Source organism: Chionomys nivalis, chromosome 12, assembly GCF_950005125.1.
Source record: "Chionomys nivalis chromosome 12, mChiNiv1.1, whole genome shotgun sequence".
Taxonomy (NCBI): domain Eukaryota; kingdom Metazoa; phylum Chordata; class Mammalia; order Rodentia; family Cricetidae; genus Chionomys; species Chionomys nivalis.
The window spans coordinates 51,976,175-51,982,306 of NC_080097.1; the positions used below are offsets into that span (position 1 = coordinate 51,976,175).

Here is a 6,132-nt window from a genome sequence, read left to right on the forward strand (position 1 = left end):
AAGGAAAACACAGGCAAGCAAAGCAGACAGTAGAGCGGGAGAGAATTTTGCTAAACTTACAGAATGCTTTCTATGAATTTGATTATTTGGTAGAACGAAATAAAATTTAAAAAAAAAATGTTTTTCACCAAGGGCTTTCGAGTACCATTCTATAAGGTAACTGAGAAATGGGCTGTTTAAAAACATGCTATTAAAATTAGGACGCTACAAATTAAGTAATAAGCTATTCTGAGAATACCGCTGTATAATCCAAAGAGTCCGGACCCCACTCTTCATTACAGCAGTGGATCCGTTAGGACCACCCACTGCAATCTGGAGTGGCAATTAGAGAAAGACAAAGCCTGCGGTCAGAGCCACTCTGGAACTAAGACCACTAGGAACAACGGGCCGCTGCAGTGGTAACAATGGCAACAATTCCTCACCGATGCACAGCGCACGCTGGAGCTGCTCTGTCCTCCCCAGGGCGCAGATGCTGAAGATAGTGGTCCAAGGACTCAGGCCATCAGCTGCAGGCGCCACTGAGCCGCCCGGCTCCAACAGGACGCAGCGCTCGGTACAGGCGCTCCTAGACGCACCGGAGGGACACTCAAAGACTCGGGAGATCGGAAGGCTGTCACCAACTGGATTGCTTGGGCTTTGTGTGTCTTTTGTACCATCTGCAGGTCCCAGCGTGACCGCCACTGCATCCAGCGCAGGGCCCGGAGAGTGCGGCAGTCACAGCTCCCCCTACCTAGCTGCTTTTTTTTTTTTTTTTTTTTAAAGAGATAGAACCTTATCAGCCTCAGATAATTCCATAATGCCACAGATGCAGTGTTGTGGATCACTGATGTAAAAAGTCACGATGGAAGCTTTATTTTCTTCGTTTTGCAAAGATTAATTTTAAGAAAGTGACGTGGCTTAAAATGAAGCCATCCCCCTAGCGGCTGAGGGACATTGGACCTCTCGCATGGGCTTCCTTGGCCTCATGAAGATTTCTGAACAGTGTCCAGTGTGAAGATCCTATACTATGTTTAAAATAAAGCAAAGTGTTGCTGTGGTGATACTCGTCTGTAGTTACAGCACTTGGAAGGTGGAGGAAGGAGGATAGAGAACTCAGGATCAGCCTCCCATACATAGTGAGTTCAAGGCTAGCTGGTGGGTGGGTGGATGGATGGATGGATGGAGGACAGCTGATAGTTAGAGTGATGATACCCGCAGCACATCCGCAGAGAAAGCAGCAGGCTCTGTTCACATCCCACGGCGCCTTTGTTCATTGCTGCATGTGGACATGAGGGTCCAAATATCAAAAATTTAAAAAAAAAAAAAAAGCATTCCCTCAAAATGTGCTACACATTGTAAAAGTCCTCTATAGTTGTAAACTGGTGCCCATGTTAATTGCTCCTGCCAATTTAGTGAGACACTGAGGCCGTAAACGCCTGCTTCCCACAAACCAGGCCATGGAATTCCAACAGTGCCTGGCTTTGTGTGCAGATCTGCCCCACTGCCCTCCGGCGCACTATGTTCTAGTTATAGTATCAGGTAGAACGACCTGCTGTATCCTGTGAATGGGGAGTGTAGCGCAGCTAGAGCTTCAGGGGGTTGGAAGCTCCTGTTTGCTGTGCCCTTGGGGAAATTGCCTAATTCAGCTCAGCCAGTTCCAGACTGTATGGGCTCAAATGATGTCTCTGGGGGAGAGGAACTGACTTCAGAAAGGGCACTCTTGTCTTGCTGTAGTCTGGTCCTTCCCACGGGGCCACTGAAGATATCGAATCTACCAGCATTTCTTCCATACCACAAACTCATCCTGTTAGTCACCCTCCCCCCCCAGTATCCATGGAGATTGCTCCCTTAAGGTTGCTACAACACAAAGATGCTCAAGGCCCTTGGGACACTAGAGTGCTGGTTTTGAAATGGCACAGTGTATGATAAGGCCAGACATGTTTTTACAGACATGAGGACCTGGGTTCAAATGCCCAGGACCCACAAAAAGTGTTGTGGAACTACGTGCCTGTAAGCCCATAGCTCAAGAAAGTTGAGACAGGTTGAGCTTCCAATCTCCTGAACTCTCTGAAGGGAACTCGATGGTCAGGTTAGTGAGAGACCCTGTCTCCAGGAGAAAAGACAGAGGTCCTCCACGAGCTTTGGAATATGCTCCTGAATATATGCACATATGGGGGATGGAGGCATAAAAGTAAATAAATGAATATATGTAGTGTGCATTTACATAGAACCCACGAACCTCTCTGGAGTCCATATCCCCCACTGCTAGGAGTCCTTACCGGGATCACCCTCACAGATTCCGGGAAGTTTCCACTCCGTTCAGTGTTCACACCAGGTCCAAGTGACCCCCAATTCCAGATGCCTCTCCCTGAACTAACTCTCTCTCTCTCTCTCTCTCTCTCTCTCTCTCTCTCTCTCTCTCTCTCTCTGTGGTAGTTTGAATGTAATTGACCCCCATAATCCTATAATCTCATAAGGGATTGACACTATTAAGAGGTGTGGCTTCATTGGAGTGGTATGGCCTTGTTGGAGGAAGTGTGTCATTGTGGAAGTGGGCTTTGAGGTTTCATATACAGAGGACACTACCCAGTGAGACTTCCTCTTGCCTGCAAGATGTAGGACACTCAGTTATTTCTCTAGCACCATGCCTACCTGCACACTGCCATACTCCCTAGCATGATGGACTGAACCTCTGAACTGTAAGCAAGCCACCACAATTAAATGTTTCCTTTATAAGAGTTGCCGTGGTTATAATGTCTCTTCACAGCAATAATAAGCCCCAACTAAGAAACCTTCCATCCTATCTCCCCCCCACACACACCTAATCGTGTCTATTCCAATCTCCATCAACCCCCAGTTCACGCATAAGATCTACTCTATTTCCTCTTCCCAGGAAGATCCATGTGTCCACCATAGAGCCCTTTCCTTTACCTAACCACTTTGGGTCTGTGGATTGTAGCTTGGTTATCCTTTACTTAATGGCTAATATCCACTTATAAGTGAGTGCATACCATATTTGTCTTTTGGGTCTGGGTTACCTTGCTCAGGGTGATTTTTTTTCTTTTCTTTTCTTTTCTTTCTTTTTTTTTTTTTTTTTTTTTTTTTTTTGGTTTTTCAACACAGAGTTTCTCTGTGGTTTTGGAGCCTGTCCTGGAACTAGCTCTTGTAAACCAGGCTGGTCTCGCCCGCCTCTGCCTCCCAAGTGCTGGGATTAAAAAAGGTGTGTGTTACCACCGCCCGGCAGGGTGATTTTTTTTCTAGTTCTATTCATTTGCATACAAATTTTGTGATGTTATTTGACAGCCGAGTAATACTTCATTATGCAAATGTACCACATTTTCTAAACTCATTATGCTTAGGGACATCTAAGTTGTTTCCAGTTTCTGGCCATTGTGCACAAAGCTGCAATGAACATAGTTGAGCACGGGTCCTTGTGGTAGGATGGAGCATCCTTTGGATTTATGCACAAGAATGATGTAGTTGGGTCTTGAGGTAGATCCATTCCCAATTTTCTACGAACTGCCATATTGGTTTACGTAGTGGCTGCACAAGTTTGCACTCCCATCAGCAGGGAGGAGTGTTCCTCTTGCTCCACAGCCTCACCACCATGAGCTGTCACTGTGGTTTTGATCTTAGCCATTCTGACAGATGTGAAATGGAATCTCAAGGTAGTTTTGATTTGCATTTCCCTAATGGCTACAGATATTAAACATTTCTTGTGTTTCTCATCCATTTGAGATTCCTCTATTGAAAAATTCTCTGTTTAGATCTCTACCACATTTTTAACTGGATTATTTGTTGCTATTTTTATGTCTAATTTCTTGAGTTCTTTATATAGTTTGGATATCGGCCCTCTATTGGATGTGGAGTTGGTAAAAATCTTTTCCCATTGTGTATGCTGCCACTTCGTCCAAATGAAGGTGTTCTTTGCCTTACAGACGTTTTTCCATTTCATGAGGTCCCATTTACTAATTGCTGATCTTAGTGTCTGTGTTATCTATTGCTGTTCTGTTCATGAAGTTGTCTCCAAGTGCATGTGCCAAAGTGACCAAGGTTATTCCTCATTTTCTCTTCTATCAGGTTCAGTATATCTGGTTTTATGTTGAGGTCTTTGATCCACTTAGGCTTGCGTTTTGTGCAGGGTGATAGATACGGATCTGTTTGGATTCTTCTACACGTGGACACCCAGTTTGACCAGCTCCATTGTTGAAGATGCTGTCTTTTTTCCAGTGTGCATTTTTTGGCGTTTGTGTTTGTTTTGTTTGTTTGTTTGTTTTTAATCAAAAACCATGACCCAGTTCAGTCTGGACCCTTCCATATGCCTCTGACTATTTTCTCCCTCATACCTACAGCAAACCTTCTCCTCAGCCACACCTAGGAACAGTCATGTCCTCTTCTCCTTCCCAGTCCATCATGAATGGCAAGTCCCGGTGTGAAGGGATTGAGACAGCTGCTCACATTGGATCTGCAGTGTGAAAGTTGAAAGCGGTGAGCAAAGAGCTAGGACCCAAACCCAAGGAATGTTGCAGCCCACTTTTAGAAGTGACTCTTCCTGTCTTAACTAAGTTAACCCCCAACCCCAAGAACCCAGGCATGCCAAAAGACTTGTCTCCCAGGCCATTCTAAGTCCTGTCAAGTTGAGAGGAAACACAACTGGGTGAGTCTGGGCTGTGCTGTCTGGATGGAACCGTGTGTATGCCCTCATGACCCAACCACAGTGGGCATCCGTGCACATCAGCTCCCGTTGCAGGATATTTGATCACACTATGAACCCCAAGATTGCTCTATTTACTGGAAAAACCTGTTTCTGGTTGTGGCCTGGTTCAGCCTTATCACACCCTGAGGTTTGATTGCATAAACTAATAAAGTATTGTTCAAATTAAAAACGTAAACACACTGAATAAGGAACAAGTTATTTATACCTAAATACTCACACCCAACTTTACTTCCTGCTATACGTTAAATAAAAGTTAATCTCTATGTGAGTGTTTAAAGAAAGTAGGAAATCACTTTATCTATTGTGTTCAGTGATGGTGCCTTAGCAGAGGCTAAGGTTCGGTCAGCCCATAAAGATGGGTACTGACTCAGTGGGACTGTGACTTTCTGACAAGAGGGCCAGAGGGCTGAGCTTGTGTGCTCTGTGCTCTGACTTGGGGTGTGACATCTTGTGTCATGATGGGACCCTGTAGAATCCCCATCAACAAGGACATTGCAGCCTTCTCTCCAGCACCCCCACATTCAGACCCATGAGCCAAATAAGCCTTTGTTCTTTACAAACAAATAAAGTAATAATCAGCTATGGAGGCAGGAAGTGGACCAGGGTGCTCCTTCTGACACTGTGAAGGAAGCCGTTCTTGCTTCACCGAGACTCTGGTGACCCAGGAGCAGCTGTCTTAGGTCACACACAGTGACACATGTTAGTGAATCCCTCTACAAATGGCCACCTGGTGAGTGTTGGAATAACCTCATGGTGAATGTGTCCGGAATGCAGAGAAGACACACTGATGAGAACACGAGCCCAAAGCTAGGACACAGCAGCTGCAGAAACACATGACGCCTGAGGAGAAGCCATTGAGAAGCCGAGCCAGGAAGAGCAGCCTCGGCCTCCCTTCTGCACCTGCCACAGTCCATCCGAGGACACCCTTCCTTCGTCAGTCTGCTCTCTGCTCTGGACTCCTTTAGCAAGTGTTCTGAGTCCCCTTGGTACTGAGAGAAACAAGTCTGGTCCCTGCTCCATGGAAGCCCCGTCTCAGGAGAAAGGGGATCTCACACAACAGCTGTGGCCTCTACACAACTGTACACATTTACCAAGTGCGAGGTAATTTACCAAGTGATGAGAAGCCGAGGCAAGTGACAACAGAAGATGGTTAGATATTCCCAGGAGTGGCTTTCACATGCTAGACTATTATTAAAATATTATTTCTGTTTTCAAAATTAATATTCATTTCATTTGCTACAAGATTTAAAATCTGATTTTCTTTTCATTTGTAATTGAATTTATAAATCTTATTTTAGAAAATGAATAGCAGGATGCTAGTCAGTTTCAGATCTCTGCTGAGAAAACATTTATAATAATAATAATAAAGAATGTAAAATGCAATCAGCCTTGTAAGCACTAGAGTTTAATAAAATCTTCCTGAGTACTTTTAAAAA

The 6,132-nt window shown here is 44.8% G+C and overlaps 1 protein-coding gene across 2 annotated transcripts in view; it reads right to left on the bottom strand.

The window, feature by feature from the left end:
* Window positions 1-639, bottom strand: part of Sacs (sacsin molecular chaperone) — an 80,445-nt gene extending 79,806 nt beyond the window's left edge. For both annotated transcript variants that reach the window (XM_057786591.1, XM_057786597.1), the window contains exon 1: window positions 423-639. The gene's annotated coding sequence lies outside the window, so the exon portion shown is untranslated. The remainder of the gene's footprint in view (window positions 1-422) is intronic.
* Window positions 640-6,132: the final 5,493 nt, after the last annotated feature.